The sequence below is a fragment of the Equus caballus genome, chromosome 5 (assembly GCF_041296265.1).
Source record: "Equus caballus isolate H_3958 breed thoroughbred chromosome 5, TB-T2T, whole genome shotgun sequence".
Lineage (NCBI taxonomy): Eukaryota > Metazoa > Chordata > Mammalia > Perissodactyla > Equidae > Equus > Equus caballus.
This window is the reverse complement of record NC_091688.1, coordinates 93,723,169-93,741,834: the sequence shown is the minus strand read 5'-3', so window position 1 is coordinate 93,741,834 and position 18,666 is coordinate 93,723,169.

Here is an 18,666-nt window from a genome sequence, read left to right as displayed (position 1 = left end):
GGAATATTATTAGGTGATAAAAAGAAATGAGCTATCAAGTCACAAAATGACAGGGAGGAACCGGAAGTCCATATTGCTAAGTGAAAGAAGCCAATCTGAAAAGGCTACATACTATATGATTCCAACTATATGACATTCTGGAAAAAGAAAAACTGTAGAGAAAATAAAAAGATCAGTGGTTGCCAGAGTTTGGGGGATGGGAGGTAAATGATAAATAGGTGAAGCACAGGGAGTTTTTAGAGCAGTGAAGTTATTCTATTTGACACCGTATGTTGGAAACGACATAAATTTGTCAAAATCCATAGAACTGTACAATACAAAGAATGAACTCTGAACCTTAGCTAATGGTAATGTATCAATATTGGTTCATTATTGTAACAAGTGTCCCACATTAATGCAAGATGTTAATAACAGGGAAAGCTGGTGGGAAGGAGAGGGCATATGAGAACTCTGCACTTTCTGCACAATTTTTCTGTAAACCTAAAATTACTCTAAAATTTAAAAGCTATTTAAAAATTATATTAAATATATTTTTTAAAATTTACTTAATGTATCTCTTCTCTTCTAGACTGTAAACTCCATAAGGATCAGAACTCAATAGTTGCTGATAAGTGTCTGCTGAATAAATTAATAAAAATCCAAATGTAACATTAATATCACTTATCCTATCCAGGAAACCCCAAGTAAGAGTTCATAAAGTGTTGCCTTCATTTGGATGCTCACCCTTACCATTTTTGAGTCCTCTTCAGAATATCTGATACACAGAAAGATACTCTGGCCAGACTACTTGCTAAGTCTCACTTCAAGATAATCAGTAAAGATGCTTAACAAAAATTATATATAATGACCATTAAGTCAGTATATGGCATGTGAAAGGTGAAAATTTCATAAATTACTAAGCTCCCATTTTCTTCATCTCATTTTCAAGGACTGAAGAGATGGGGAGCCTTCTTAACCCAGCTTCCCTGCTGAGCTCTGTTAAGAGGCTTCTAACATGGTTCTCTCACTGAGCCCAGAACTATAACTATTAAAATTTCTTCTAAATCTTTGTTTCATACCATCTTGATCCAATCATCAGCTCTGTGCTCAGCTATGAATAATATCCCAACCCTCTCATTCACAAACACATAGCCTCCGACAAAGAGAAATTGAAAAACTGCACATTCTTTGTCCCTCTGCTACTTTCTCTTCACTTCCATGAACTTCTTTGTCTCTTAATTTTTAAAAATTATTTGTACTAGTTTTACCTCTGGTTTTTGTCCTTTGGGAGGACTTTCTACCTCATCAATCAAGAGCTTGTCCCCCTCTGTCTCCACTGCAACCTGCATCTAGTAAGAACATCCTACCCTCAGGGTGTGGCATGGGTCAAGTTAAAATAACCTCCAATTGTTTTATATCTACTTCTATATGTGTTACATCCACACGTTTCATGTGCATGGATGCGTGAATCTACATGAAAATGAAGAAAATTCTGATTTTCTACTGGAGTGAACTTCAGACACAAACTGATACAACGTTTTCCAAAACTAAAGCTCAGACTAAAGTCGCAAGAACAGGGAATGAGAGACCCAGGATTATAATCATGGATTTCAGTTCACCAGTTCAATGCTCTTTCTATAGAGCACTCAAATTAAACACTACAGTCTCTATGGAGTGTAAGCATTACCTAGCTGCATGGAAATAAAGATTATTTTCATTGCCATTTTGCCTGAAGAATTTCAAGCAAAACTAAGAGTCCCTTGAATCTTCCAATTTCTTGTACTCAAGCTTAGTAACAATTGGAAATTGTGCTCTGGCATGATGCCATATCCTAGGCAGGGGGATGCTAAATCCCACTCTGGTGCAGTTTGCATTTTAGTGTATTTTGTAAATAAATTCTTAACAGATGGACAGAGCAGCAGGAAGCCAACACCAGGGAGTCAGCAGGTGGACAGGAAAGCCAGAAATGGACTGGCACTGATCAGATTAACAAAACTGAAATATCTTGGGATTCACACATGCTGCCCACAGAATAAGTTGGCACTGACCAGATAGGCAAACTCAAATCACCCCGAGCATGGAAAATTTCCGTTACCCTGTTCCTATGGGGTACCAAGGTCCTTCCCAGATGGTGATGACAAAGCTATAAATCCTTCAGAAAATCAGTCTGTCTTCTTTTTCTTCCCTTGAAGTTGACATGCAGCAGGAAGGTGAGATACAAATTATAATTATTAGGAGTATCAAACTTCTCTTTATTTAACTGTATTAGCCACAAAAGTAATTGGGGAGAGAGGAATATACTATCACCAAACCCCATAAATCATTGATATAATCTCCAAAAGGACTTGAAAGATTTCATAGCCATTATAAGCACACCCCGTTCTATTCTCCACCAACAGCATTGTTCCCATAATGTACAACTCTAATAGCCTCATTTTAATCTCTGCTGCCTTGCCTACACAAAGATGTGACTCTTGCATTAAGAGCTTCCTTCTCACACTAAAACCTGTCTCCCCAAGGATCTCTGCCTTTTGCCTTGCATCATAGGTGTTATGTGGTGAGATAACAGCTGGCAACACAGGCCTAATAAGGCCTAATGATGGTAGGACCAGGGTGCTAGGCACTTGTCCTGGTCAGGCCCAGGGGTTTCTAAATAAGTGTCAAGGTTTCCTAAATCTCATGAACTCCTACTCTTCATTTGGAAACTTTGAAATGCTTAATCACATCCCTTAAAATTTATGAGTCTTATAATAGATGTAGCAAATCCTTGAGGTCAAGATAGACTCAGATTTAAATTCTGACTTTGCCATTAACTTGATATCCAGTCATGGAAAACTTACTCAAGATCACTGAGTCTAACTGTCCTCACTTCTGAAATCAGGATTGTGAAAATTAATTGATAACATGTACACAAAGAATTCAGCAAATAATGAATAAATGAATAATAAATAATGAATAAATAATAGTATCTTTCATCATCATCATCCTTATCATCTTCATTTTTATTAGAAATTGAGGGGCTGGCCCCCATGACGGAGTAATTTAGTTTACGCACTCTGCTTCAGTAGCCAAGGGTTTCACCAGTTTGGGTCCTGGGCACAGACCTAGCAACACTCACCAAGCCATTTTGAGGCAGTGTCCCACATAACACAACCAGAAGGACCTACAACTAGAATACACAATTATGTACATGGGGAGCTTCGGGGAGAAGAAGAAAAAAAGAAGAAGAAGGAGATTTGAAACAGATGTTAGCTCAGGTGACAATCTTTAAAAAAAAAAAAATCGAAGTAGGGTTCGTATGAAGACTCATTTTAAAATCAGTTTTAGAGATCATTGATACACGTGGCATAGGAGATTTCAAAACCAGTCATGATGTACCGTAAGGCTTCAGAAGGACAGAAATATGCAGGAATAAGATGGAGAAAATTAGATTTGGAGGCTCAACCTGCCTGGGAAAGAATTATGATATCCACAAGGTTACAAGAAATATGGTGAACCCAAGTAGAGTCCAAACTGGTGATCATCATCATCATCATCGTCATCATCAACTAAACTAAACTAATATTCTAAGTTTAGTCCAAACTGAGTGGATTTGAAACAGATAGAAAGCTTTCCAGGTAACAAGGATAATCCTATCAAGAACCCCAGACAGTGAACAGGGACAACACTTAACTGGTCCCCAATCCCCAGATAAAAAACTAACCTACTGCATTGTAAGGCCAAATATTTCATGTGCTGCCTTGACATCTTTGAACCTCACAGGGTCCCCAAAGCTCACCGTGAGCTCCCCTGCTCTCACCAGACATGCTCTCACAGAGTGGGAAACACTCCCACCTGGCTAATTCCCCTATCAGACAGACTAGCTACACCCCTGGTCTTCAACCTAAAGGGTTTCACTTCCCTACCAGTCCAATATTACCTTCCCGCAGGAACCAAGGGTCACCATACCTTCTTGTTACTACAAAGCCTGTCTCTCACAGCCCTTGCTTGTTTACTCTTCTCTCAAGTACAAGCTCTGTGTGGCCCTGCATTGCATTCAACGTCCTCCTCCCCTGAGTTGTAAGTATGTGTGATTAACAAACTTCTGTCCATGTCATGTTTCCAGGATTAGATGTTGTGTGTTTGGCCATCCCCATAATTTCAAGATGAGAACACCCGTTTCACCAATGGGGTGGAGAAGAGGTGGATAAAACAGCTACCATAGTCAGGCAGATTGAATAAAGAACAGGTTTTCTTTCCCACTACAGGAGAACACTTTCAGAAAACTAAGTCCAATTGACTTGTAATTCACAGTGAGGGTTTGAAAGGAAGGCTGCATTATACAGTAAGTTTAAGACAGCAAGGAAAACAAGATAAATGCCAAACCCAGTTATCAGTAGACCAAAAGCCTAGAAAAGAACCAGAGAGAGTAGCCTTCAAGGGCTTGCTTTGTCCTTACAAAACCCAAACAGAACTGGGTTGTCAGAGCTGAGGGCTCTTCTCAAGTCGGTGGTATATCTAGGAACATCTTACCACTCAAAAGGGAGGGAAAAAAGGAGAGAAAAATGCAATTTTGTTACCCATTCACTATTCCCGTAAAATGATGAAAAGGAAAAGGCGATTAAAGGGGAAAAAGTTAGAGTTTTATTATTTTTATATGCCTGTGCCAAAGATTTACTCTCCTGTTCTCAGGAAGTTGGTGACAGAATATTATTTACGGTGACTCATTGGATGGCCTCCATCTAGCCTTTAACATTTTCTACATAACCCTTGAAGTACAGGGTGGAGAGCGGGTGGAGGCCGAGTATGTTTCGCCCCCAGGTACTCTATGTGTTCAACCTGTTCTATTTCTAGGTGACATTTTGAGCTATGGATAGCACTCCATCTATGTTATTTCTAATCAGCTAAGCTAAAAACCTGACTTTTTAGACCTCTGTACACTTTACTTAAAATACAGCTCTAACAGATTTAGCTGAGATTATTTTTTCCAACCCATATTTATCTACATCTGTGAAAAATAAGAGTAGCATGAGACTCCCAGCTCTTTTTTAATTGAAATACCAAAATATTCCCTTAAAGCTTTTCAACGTCCTAGAAATATTATGAGGTTCAGATTCTAGCTATTCCTGGATAAAATGGCTGCATTGTGGATGATAGTTAAAATGTATAATTATTGATTTGGATGCCTCTGTTATCATTTTTAAAGTCAAAAAATAAGCAGATCAGGATTTAGAAACAGCATAAGCAATACAAAAAAGCTATTTTGTGTAAAAGATGTTTTGTTAGTAACAACGCACAAATCAGAAGATTCTATTTGGGTTAACATTTGTGTAATCAATCTAATGTTTTCTTTATTTGATTGATGATTTCTGTCCTCATTAAGCCTATAATCAGAGCGTCTTAATTGAGTTTCCCTAAAGTGGACCCTGAGGTGAGAGTTTGAGTGCAAGTAGTTTACGTGGAAGCTGATCCCAGGCAACATCAGCAGGGGTGTGGGGAATGAGACAAGGAAGAGAAGAAAGCCAATAAAAGGTGCATGACCAAGTAACTTACTACCGTGGGTAACTGGAGCTCAGAGACTGTGGATCCTTTGCTTTAAAAATGTCAAAGAAAAGGGTAGAGAATTACTTTCCATGATGATTTCAGTGCAGCCCAAACTAGGATGGGAGGGTGAATCGTATGCCCTCTCAAGGTCTCTTCCAATCTTATGACTATATGATTGCTCATTATCGAAAATTGGCTGGTAATTGGTTTGACTCAGAGAGGTCAGGATGTGAAGGGGACTGCACAACCTTTGGATTTTATAGTAAAGGACAATGTAGTTGTCCCCATCACATTTAAGAAGGACATTTTTAAAAAATTTCATAAATGCGCCATGACAATCTTCACGACTGCTAATTAAGAAAGATCACTTAGGATTTGGCTCCAATGTTGACAGGTGGGATGGGGGTTTGGTCGTGATGGGAATGGGACGGACCCCTGACACACCCTAAGTACCATACTGTAGCGTATACCACCACTTCTGTTGTCTGTTTGCCTTTAAACTGCCGCCATTGCTGGTATAGAATCAGAAACTGGTGTTAGAAATGGCTTAAGTGAGAAGAAAAAATCTTATGCTTCATTTTGCTTGCTTTTAATTGGAAAAAAAATCATCCTTTTACAAACAAATGGGGATCTGATTATAATTATGTGACTTTTTGTACATAATTTTACGTAAAATTAGTCACTCAGAATGCATATTTTAAATGCACTGGCTACAGCTAATTGGCCAACGGTGACTTTTCAAAGTGATCAGTCCAATTACTGTCTGCCACGATGCAAAGATCAAACGGAGCTTTCTCTTTTTTATAGTCCTGAGGTTTGTAGGAACAGAACATTTATATTCAGGATACATTTTTTTTAAATGCAGCACACTTAATGAAGTTAAGATACTATTTTATCTAGGATGAAGGAAAGAACATAAAAGAAATTATCTGAATAAATAAAATCATCTTTATATTAATTAATTATTTTTTGTTTGCACAAGCTCCTAAATTAAACCTGCAGCAATATACATTTTAGAGCTAAACGGATCTTAACATTACACTAGTTCAGTCTTTTTGTTTCGTAGATGAAATAACCGAGGCTGAGAGAGGGGCCGTTCCATCACCTGGTTGGTGGAGCTAAGCACTCTGAGGCAAAACTTGAATTCAGATGCCCTATTTGTTCAGTTAATGTTTTTTCCACAACACTAATGATGGAAACAAAACCGTTTGCTAAACTATTTCAGAAACATGTCTTAAACCTATCTCAATTTGAAAAGCAAGAGCCTGTAGTAAGATCTGGTGGAATATACCATTTTCATATTATGTCCAATCTCTGTCTTTTACCTATAAACAGCATCCTGTGAACGTACTGCAGTGCGCTTCAGGGAAGAAAACGTTAAGATCAGGATGCTCGTTGCTAACCTAATGGCTGTCCTTTGAGTTTGATGCTAAAGCAACATTTTATGATTCTGAGATTCCTTAGAATCTGACTCCAGATTACCCTAGAAATAAATTAAAATAGCTTATTCATTTGTACCAAAGGAAGTAAAACATTTGCAATACCAAAGAGGTTAACAGGTTTTCAATGATCCGGGATTTTCATTTGGCATCCTTTCTGGGTGAGGAAAGGCCTATAACTACTAACATTTTCTTCAAAAAGAGATGATTGAGGAAGGGAGAAAAGGGAGCTTTCTACTATTTCACAGAAATCTGAAGAACAAGCAAGAAAAGCACTAGCTTGGCCTGGGGCAAAAATGATTTCCTCCCACCACCTCTAGGAAAGAGTAAAGCACCGAAAGCTATGATTTTGTTTTTATTTACTTGGTTGTAATTGTTTAAGTACTTCAACTACACTTTTATTAGGCTGTGAGCTTCTTGAGAGTGTTGGCTGTATCTTATTAATCTTTATATCTTTAGCATCCAGCCTAATTCTTACTATGTAATGGACAATTGATGTCTCCCAAGTGAGTGAGAAAGAATCTGGTGTAGCTAGCAGTTACAATAAAACTTATAACCTCAGAAATAAAAGTAAAAAAGAACAGGCCAGGGGCTAAAGCAGAGGAAGAGAATCCTTACATCAGAAGCAGAGGCCAAGAGAAGGTATTGCAAATGAGCAGAAAACGGCTCAGAACTCCCTGGGAGTCAAAGTGAAAAGAGAAGCTCAAATAGATCATGTGGTCTCAACATTTAAACAAACAGAGAACTAACATCTATTGAAAGAATATATATATCTATATATATAATTTTTTCTTTTTGGTGAGGAAGATTGGCCCTGAGTAACATTTGTTGCCAATCTTCCTCTATTTTATGTGGGATGCTGCCACAGCATGGCTTGATGAGCAATGCTAGGTCCGCACACAGGATCTGAACCTCAAACCCCAGGCCACCAAATCAGAGCATGCAAACTTACTCACTTTGCCACTGGGCTGGCCCCTAAAAGAGTGTTTTCTAATATTCTTATCATAAGAAACTTTAAAAACTAAAATTCAATACATGTCCATTAAACACCTACTACTTTTAAGACACTCCATTAGGTAATTTGAGGCTTTCCAGAGATAAAGAAAAAAGCGTTATCGGATTTAAAAACCTTATCTAATGGATGACCCAGAACAAACAGAAACATGCACATAATATAGGACCAGATGTAACATACTGGAGTGCAATACTACGTGATTCGGAGGAGGAAGGAATCACATATGATTGCAGGGAGCATGGAACTGTTCTTAAAGGAAGTTTTGTCTCACATGGGCCTTCACGTTTAGGTAGGTTTTTTCAGCGTTGGACAAATGAAAGCTAAGGAAAGTTTTTTCATACATAAAGACAGCGTGTGCAAAAGCACTGAGTTAAGAGTATGTTTCATTCTCCTAAGGAAGTGAACAGTCCTTGTAATACAAGTTTAGCTCTCACAAAGGCTTTGTGTAGGGAAGCAATGAGAGACAAAGCTGAATTAGTACTTATAAGACTAGTAGAAATCTAGTACCTCCTGAAGAGAAGCAATTTTGTGTGAATCAAATTCAGCATTCTTATCTTGATTCAAAGCCCATCTTTAATTTGCACTCAGGTTTGAAACCTTTGGCATAGCAAATTTTAATAATTAAAGGACTGTTCGGACTACACAGCATCTAGCGTTCTTTTATAATTCATGAACTTGGAAAAGTTTTAATATTGTATGGATATGAACGAGCTTACAACACCAGGCTAACAAGCCATCTGCTTCATGACACACACTTCCATAAATGTTATCAAACTTTATGTTACCATAAAATGTGGCAACAAGGAAGCACCTTTCTGTGGAACGAAAGTTCTCTAAGAAGCATTTGCAAGTTATTCTGGTCTTTGCTTGATCTGGCACATCACAGCTATAACAATAAATGCCTTTAATAGAAACAGAAGAAAAACTGGCTGTAAACTTCCATAGGAGAAAGCCTGATGCTTTGACCACGGTTGCTAGATTTTTGTTCCAACTAAAAAGGCCACTACTATCCAAGCACCTATGCTGTTTAGAAGATCCCACAGGTCTTAAATCCTCTTGTTCAGAAGACTAAGATACTAAGCCAGGGAAGAGAGTTCATCTACTTTGTTAGTAATGTATAAACAGTGGATCTTTACTACTCCCTGCTCAGGGCGAAAGTAACTTTCTTATATCTTTCCATAAACCCTGCTGCTATGCTCTACTGCCTCCTGAAAGAGTTAATCCAGTTCTCAAGAAGGAGGGATTTTATTTCTTGCTTATAGGAAGGAGCTGCCAGTGAACTCTGTTATAAAATATCCATGTATTCATCAAAACCAGAAAATGGGGCTGCAGTCTGCTTTAGTTCTTTCTATCAGCCATGTCTCTAGAATGAATTACAATTCTGTAGTTGCCAAGGGCTTGCCACAGCCAGTTCTCTGTTATATGTGGCTTATACAGATGCATCAACAAATGTACAAGCTCCATAAGTCTATGGATTCGTTCCCATGTGGTTTCGATGTCTTCCTTGCTTACACAGGCACACAAGAGAGAAGTAACCAGTAAACAACAAATACGCCATAGAAAAGCAATTCTGCAAGCGTTCAGGTTTTGTGTTTTACTATTGCTCAAATCCCAGCTTCCGGGATTCAGTGTAGTGTATCAGCAATAATGAGTAAAACTACTGAAACTCTTTGAAGAACTCACTAATGCGTACGTTAATTGAGGCTATCTGCTTCCTATTATACAGAGACAAATTAAGCAGGTTACAATGGTTCCCAGAAAACATCTGTGGAAACGTGTCAAAATTAATGACAAATAAAATCGAACTCCCTTTGTGGTTGATTTTTTAACCAGCTGCATCTAAAAAAGTGCTTTCAAAGAAAACTATTCATTATTTGTCAAATCAGAATAAAATCCCCAAACCATTAACAGCAGTTTTCTGATGACCTTTTAATTGGAGATGAACAGACCTTAAAATAGCCACTTACTATACCACATAGTGTGAGTTAAAAAAAAATCAGTCCGGTGAAAAGAAATCCACCAAATCTATACAAAATATATAGAAGTAGAAGATAACTTTCAGAATAGTGTATTTAATAGTGTAAATCAAAACTATCTTTCTAAGAATGGGCTGACCAGGTTATTAGGAACATTCCTTTCATCAAGGGTCTGCTCCTTGGTGGCTTTGACTTGCTATATCAGCTTCATCTTCCCCTAGTCTCTCCTTTCTCTTCATACTTTCTGGATACTTATTTTTCTGTTCTTTAACTGTGCCTTGATTCTCTTAGACTCCAAGTTCTTTTTACGTGTTCCTTGCTCCTAACAGGCTCTCCATCTCATCGACACTTTCACTCTCCATACCTGGATGACTCTCAGTCACTCTTTAGTTACCAATTTAAATGTCATTTCTCTTTTTGAACTCTAGAATATAAAGAAGATTTTGCAATAGTAAATTCTTATTGAACCCTGTCTCTTTTCTAAACTTTTTACAAAACTGTGGACTAATTTAATGGATAAATGTTTAGTAGTAAAATTGGTTAGATTAATAGTTCACTCTGTGTGAAGAATGATGGAGGGCTAAGATGACGCCCAAGTTTATAGATTGGACAAGTGGATGAAGGATGCCGCCATTCACAAGGAAAGGGAAGAGTAGGATGAGAACAGGATTAAGGAGAAGGGAGGTAATGAGTTCAGTTTTGATCATGTTTAGATTTGTGTCTCAAGGACCTCCAAATAGAGATGTCTAGCTCAGAATGGCATATAAAGTATAGAGCAAACGTGTAAGACGTAGATTGAATACAGATTTGGGGAATTTTCACCCTATTGTGATAAATCAATCATGGAAGTGACTGTGTAGAGAAATAAAAACAGAGAGGACAGGGTGTAACACTAAAGGTAGCGTTTAAAGGCTAGGTATAGGAAAAGGAGTGAAATGCAGAAGCAGCCGTCACAATACTAAGAGAAAACCCAAGAGAGTTGATGTCAAAAAAGCAAAAGAAATATTCTCCAAGAACAGGGAGGTCAACAGTGCCAAATGTGGCTAAAAGGTTCAAAAAGATAAGACTGAAACTTTTTGATATTTATCGACAATGATAACCTTGACAACGGCAGTAAGAGTAAAGTGCTGGGAAAAGAATGAAAGACAAAGAAGCAGAAAAAGCACAGTAGTTTATATCAAGAACTTTGTGAATGAAAGGCGAAACTACAGCATCTTGAGAGACTATGATAAGGAGAAGTTTTGCTTTTATTTTTGGATGTTTTGGTGTGTGTGTTTTATTTATTTGTGCAGTGCTAAAAACATATTCAATTGCTTATGGAAAGAAACCAGCAGGGGAGCAGGGTTGAGGCTATGTGAGAGAGGAAAAAATTAGTACACCAGGTGTTCTGAGAGGTAGAAAGTAAGAGAGAAACATGGTTAGAAAAACATGGAAAGATTGAGAAGCAGTTTTAAATGCACAGTGAAAGCTGAAGACATGAATTTATGTTGAACCAAACTGCACTATTCTGCGAATTCTTCAGTTGTGTTAAGCACCTCAGATGCAAAGGCAACATTATAGGTTAAGCAAGATCTTTTTCCTGTGCAAGGTCAAAGCAGAATAGGTAACATAGTTGAAAATATTCCTAAGAGAGTCATGAAAGTAGCCCTAATTTGAGTCCAATATGAATAAGAAATGAAATAAAGTAGGAGAGAGGTGAGGAGGCTGATAGAGAAAAAGTAGGTAGACAAAAGGATTGAATAACTAAATGAGGAGGAAGATCAACAGTAATTGTTTAGACAACTTGAAGGTTGGGAAATTAAGTCAGAGGGTGTGATGTTTGAATCTAGGATTTTAAAAGAGTGATGTTTCCAGATGATGAGAAGGCTCAGAACGTGATCACATGAATGAGTGGATAAAATGACATGGAAGTAATTATGCCTAAAGATGAGGAAGTCAGGGGCCTGACAGAACAGTGTTCAAAAGCTGGCTTCTCAACATGTTTGTTAAAGTCACCCAAAGTCTATAGGACTTTGAACAGGAAGTAAACACATGAACTGGGTGTCAAAGTCTTCCGTGAATGGAGAGGAATAATCAGGCAGTCAATATTTGACAGTGAAGCGGGTAGGTGGATTGTGGATGAACCAAATGCCATGGGCTTCAAGGATATGTAGATCCAATAGTCTAAATTCACCATTAACAAAGGAAAGGGCAGACAACGACACCTCTAACCCTTAGGTGAAATGACTAAGCAGCCAGAGTTCCAACCCATCCATCTTTCTCTAAGCCAAAGTCACACACCACTCACTGAATCTATGAAAGGCGTAAATAAGCCCCCAAAGAGTGTTGAGATCAGTGGATGAAACTGGTAGCTCATAGTCCAAATATGGTTCAAAATTCATTTTGTTCTGTTTGCACAATTTTTACACAAATAGAATTTGCTAGTCTTTAGTCAGAGTGTCCACTTTCTGTTTTACTGTAGCACTGACCACCCCCTATTTTCTTATAACTGACTTCTTAATGCCCATCTGCACATGACATGCTTCTCCCCATAGGCACTTGAGTATTCAACGTCTTCTCTAGATTATTTTTTTTTCCCTTCAGGAAGAAGAAAGGGGAAATTTTTCTGTTTGTATTCATTCTCAGTGCTTCAGATAATTCCAAATATGGTCTTCAATGACCAAGAAAGCTTGAGCACAGTAGTAGGATGGTCACTGACTTCTAATTGTGTTAGTGAGAAATAAAACTAAGGTCAAATAATACTCCAAGTTTAAGTTAAATTTGATATCAATTGATGTGGAAGCTCTAAGCTGGGGGTCAATCAGAAGCAAAATAAGGACTGAGCTAAATAATTGTATAGTTAAATATAGGACTTCTACATTAAAATGTAGAGGTATGGCTTTCCTGTGTAAAGTAACTTGTAAACTATTAGTCCCAGGACACATTATAGATTAAGAAGGACGGGGAGGGGCCAGCTCGGTGGTGCAGCACTTAAGTTCACACATTCCACTTCGGTGGCCTGGGGTTCACCTGCTGGGATCCTGGGTAGGGACATGGCACCACTTGGCACACCATGCTGTGGTAGGGGTCCCACATATAGAGTAGAGGAAGATGGGCATGGATGTTAGCTCAGGGCCAGTCTTCCTCAGCAAAAAGAGGAGGATTGGCAGCAGTTAGCTCAGGGCTAATCTTCCTTAAAAAAAAAAAAAAAAAAAGATGAGGAAAAGCATCACGATACATAGACATTCCTAGAAAAAACAGGAAAGGACACTAAGTTGGCATTGCCTAATAACTTACCAGACCAGATGTCAATATTAATCAATGTTTTGTGACATAAACATGTCACACAAAAGATCAGGATTGGAGGTAAGCTTAGGATCTGCAGAAATATCAGGATATACCATGTCCTCCTCAAACACATCTATGATGCCCATGATCCATAAGTACAAAAAATAAGCCCATGTGTAAGTACAAAAATTAAAGCCAAAAAATAGTAAAAGAAAGGGTTAAAAAACAAAAGAATAGCAGGGAACACAGATAATTCTAGTAAATGATTGCAAAGAAGAGCAGTTCTATAGCCTTCATTTATTTATTCATTCCACAAACATTTACTGAGGACTGTGCCAAACTTTGTAGTATGCTGAGCACTGAGGCTGGTGAACACAACAGAAGGAGCTCTTGCTGTCATGGAGCTTATCACCTAGCCAGGCACTGGGTGTAATGTTTCCAGCAATCTAATTCTTTCACCATCTGAAAGTAGAAAATTATGAGCATTGAATGAGGGAAAATAATACAGCTTGCACGCACACACACAAACATGTAGACAGTGGTAATAGTAATATGCTGTACCGCTCATGCTCTTTCAAGGACCTAACCTGGAAAGCAAAGCAAGAATGTGCTTTTTGTCACCAAAAAAAACCCAAAAACTGATTTCACTTTGAAAGAGATAAAGAAGCCAGAAAACACAACCGAACTCATACAATAAAAATACTTTGTAATTATTGCCCCACTAGAACAATGATAAAAAATTATGATCCATTATCATCATAAATAGATAAGCCTAATGTTAAAAAGGGAGATTGGAATGGACTCTCAGAATTAAAATGGGCTGAGTTTATGCATCTAAAATGAGATGATACATTTAATTAAGGAGGCTTCAGTACAATTCCTGAAAGCTGCAGTAGGGTCTGAAAAAATTATCCCTTTGCACTTCCAATGGAGCCCCTAGCGGGTTTTAGGATGGAGAAAAATGACCTTGTGTCAGACATGGTGACGATCAGCCTTATGAGCAAAGAGAAAGGTCCCTCCGACATCAAGGAGTATGACATTGTCCCTCATTTCCATCCTCTGATCTTGCTGCAGTATTTTCCCACTTAAATGGATGGTACATGGCAAAAGGCCCAGTCTATTCATGCACTTGATGGCCTACTAAATTGTTCACTAATATTTTTGACGCTGGCTCTATAAGCTGTCATGGCAGCCATTCCTGTTACAGAGTTGCTTTCTGCACAGCATCCCCGTTGACAGTGAGTAGTATAAAAGGGCATTGAAATCAAGACTCATAAACCCCTTCTGCCAAGGATAAAGGAACTTCCCGGGGGCACTTCAAGCACTCTGTTACACAGCAGAATGAGACGAAAGGAAGCAAATCCTGTTGATGGTCACTCAGAAGCGGCCAGATTGCTCTGCTGCTGCGTGCCTTTTCCATACATGGCCAATTTACCACCACTGTTTAATTTTCGTGGGGCACTGACAGCACACAGTGTAGTGTACAGGGCCCCCGGAGCAGTCCCAGCCTTTGTGAAAAGCAGGCATGTAGGAAAGATAGGTGACGAAGAAGCCCTTCCTGGGAGGTAGGTTCATATTCACCCAACTGTTTGTTTTGTTTGTTGGTTAGCTTTATTTTATTCCCAAAGAAATTTGGGGAAAGCAATCATCCCCAGCTGAGGACCACCAGCACCCCAGAAGCCCGAATGCTCATCACTAAAGGAGTGGACCCACTGTAAAGACAGGATTTACAAATAAAGCTTGATGACTAGAGCAAGTGTTTCTTTCAATCAAGTGCTTAAACATTTATTAGGTATAATAAAGAGACTGACTCCATTTTTTATGTGTGATTACTGACAGCTCCCAAGCCTGCAACTCTCTTCCCCTTCTGTCTCACACCCGGGCAAGCTAAGAAGAAGTCAGGTGTTCCTTCCTTTGGCACCGGTGTGAACCTGAAAGCATGTAGGCCCCAGGCCATGTGTGGGAACCCTCATCCCAGGCCCACCCCTAGCCACCATAAAACTCCAAGCTGGTTGCTACTTTCTGCGCTCTGAAGCCATTTTTGGACCTACATAGGAGCCTTTCCAGCTCAGCCCAGAAAGCCTCGATATTTGAGTAGGAAACCTCTTCATACTTGATCGAACGTGTGGCATCATCAATCTCAACACCCAAACCAAATTTTGGGGGGAGGGTCCATCCCAACCCTGCACAGTGACCAATACATTAAAAATTTTCAAGAGAATTATATTTTAATGCATTTATTAACAGCCATAACTTATAGGTAGTCTCTCAGTTCTCTATTTTCAAAAGCTAAGTCCTGTCTTGTCCTAGACACATCTAGGCTAAAGAGGGAGAGGGGATTGGAATAGAGCCCAAATTACTCCACAGGACTAGGAGAAGATTGAAGCCTTGTTGTCAATTATAAGTAGTTTCCTCTGGGAGACTATTGTCTCAGTTTCTCCTTCGACTGAATTTTCAGAGTGGGCCACAAAGAGTCAATAACTAAAGCAAACACACTCTGGCCCTCAGAGAGATTTCCACAAACATCTTAAGAAATAGAATAGGAATAGAGTCAAATGTTAAGTGAAATTGGGTTCAGATTGGCGGACTGATTATCATTTGGCCTTTCCACATTTCCTGTTTCCATAAAACAGGTGATCTGGCTAGAATTCAAACAATGTGGTACTTCAGATCCCTGAATACTGCCCGGAGCAGCTGGTAACAGAAGTAACACCAGATGCGAAATGAGGCAGAGGTTTCAGTTTCAGCCCTGCCATTGACTGCCTGTTGGACTCACTTTGGGCAATTCGTTTAACTAAGTCTCAGTTTTCTCCCCTCTAAAATGATGATAGTCTTCCTGTTCTCGCTAATTCACAGATATTTTGATGCTCAAAATAACATAACATACACAGAAGTCGTTGGTAAAATGTCACATGATGCACGAACGTAACCCATTTTTAACACCTATGCACCATACTTTTGAGACAAGGCCTTACTCAGGACTCGGTGAGTCTTCTGCAGAGACTATGAATTTTAATTTATAAGCAATTACCACAAACTTGCTAACCTGATTTTTAAGTCTTTAGCACTTTAAAAGTGGAAAATTGGAAAAAGGAAGCACTGCTTGATTTTCTGTAACAGTCCCAAAGGCTAACATTTATTTGATATTTACTGTGTCCTTCAAATGCAGCATTGTTTTATATAAGCAAGGGGGAAGCTGACAGCCTAGCAGCGAAGGAGGAAAAAGCTGTAATCATCAGCCAGGAGAATTCAAAAAGTCCAGGGACTGGGAAATGAGCTGTGTGTACCTTTATTGGTTTCGTTTAATCACAGCAAGATATAGATGATTCTGGAGAAAAGATAAAAGTTTTATAGAAGATTGACGTATTTATTTAAGAAGGTAGAAAGTATTTTAATACTGATTTAGAGAAGTTTCCATTAAAAATGTGTCTTTGGTGTTTAAAGTGATTAAAAATAAAACAATTCTACTTCTAATATTAGGAAAAGGGAAATCTATTTATTCAGATGGACTTGATAACATAAAATGCCTGATTGCCATGAATTTTTTTTCTTGGTATTTCTGTCAGTGCTTATTTTGCTCAGTTTATAGAAAGACCCCATCTCCAGTAGTTCCATAGTGAGCAATCCAATAATCTTATATTACCTACACACGTATATGTGACAACCCCTTCCATGTATTAATCCTATCTTATGACAACACAGTATAAAATTTTTAAAAAACTGTATAGAAAGGATATTAATGCTGCTGTGCAGCGACAGCACAATATTTCAAAAAGCCATCCTTGATTTTGTTGACGTCTTCCCCCATTCGCTGCTCTCTCTACCTCTATATACAGTACCACCATCACCATAATTCCTCTTAAACTCTCATGGAACAAAAGAGCAAGTGATCTCAATCCCCTCTCCTCCCTTTCACTCCACATAAAGTCGCAGTTTATGTGAAAAGAAAAGAAGAGTCTGTTTTTCCTACGCAAGGAAGGGTCAGAAACTAAATCTTGTTGCAGATGCCCTTTGAGACATCTATATAAAGATGAATGTGAGTTAGCCAGGTTGATGGGAAGGGAAATGCTATGACTATGACTCTTAATACTCCCTGGATATCTATTCACACATGTGCTGTGATCCTTTTATGAATTGCCTGCAGGAGACTGGCTGGCCTTCACACAGCAGGACAACCCTGGGCTTGGCTGCTTGAAATTTAAACGTCAGTTGGCCCGGCAAGTGGGTGTGAGTCAGAGCAGGGTGCACGGCAGAAAAAAATACATGGCTATCGTTTATAAGCAGCTAAGACACAACATTAATATTTAATATTTTTTGATTGAGAATAAGGACCATTTTCCTAGTTACAAAGACAGTGGCATGTCATCTACATTGTTGCTGCTGAGTATTTGATACTATGATTTTGTCTGTCCTGCCTGGCACTCAGGATTCCCTCCTGTGAGGACAGCACCCTGACTTTCCTCTGAAGAATCCTCCTCTGCCTCTCTTTACCCATATGTTTTGGGGATGTTAATCTCTCAGGCTGTAGGCATGAGAATGTGGCATCGCCTACTCCAGGGCAGTGAAGTCTTTTCTGGGGTAGAACTTTCTTAGAGCTATGTGGAATCAGGAGCTCTCCCCTTCTTGTTAAGTCTGTAGCTTCCGGTAGCCATCTTGGCTTTATGAAGTTGGAATCTGTTTTAATCAGATACGTAAGACAGATCAGAGGCAGTTGAAGCCAAGATTTGGAGAAAGACAGATTTCTGACTATATAATTGCAGCATCTATCCTCCCTGAAAGTGGACCTGGACTATTTGTTATTTGAGCCAACTCATTTCCTTTGATTTCTAAGCTTATTTGAGTTTGGCTGTGGTCATTTGACATCAAAAGATTCCTCTTTAAGGTCTTTGTTTTCCTATCTGTTTCTCATCTGGACTGTGAACTCTTCAAAGCCAGGGACTGTGTCTTAGTAAGCTTTCTATGTTTAGTTAGAAATGTATTAATCTGCATTAATCTCCAGTCCAGTATTCAATAAATGTTTTTAAATGAAGGATTAGGGAAAAATAGGCAGACATATACACAGAGAAACTTGATGTTGAAAGACTCATGTAGTAGCAATAATATATTTGACACTATTTTGACTTTTCAAAATTGAAAATTGAAAATTTTCAGAGATGTAAGTATATTCTTATGGAATTCAAGGAACACCTTTAGTGGTTCTCAGAATATGAAGTTTTTGAAATTTCTCTTTTCCTTTTCTTCTTCTCTTTAGTCATTAATTATTTATTCATTTATGTAGAGATATTGGAAAGTATACAAAAGTATTTTAATTATTATTACATTTCTTACATAAAAAAATTAATGCTAAATCAGCTAATAAGGAAAAAGTGCAGGTTAAGTAAAAATAACTTTTGGTAATTATTAACCTATTCGCTTAGAAAATATGAATCAAGCAAAATAAAGTATATATGAAATTCAAAACTAAAGA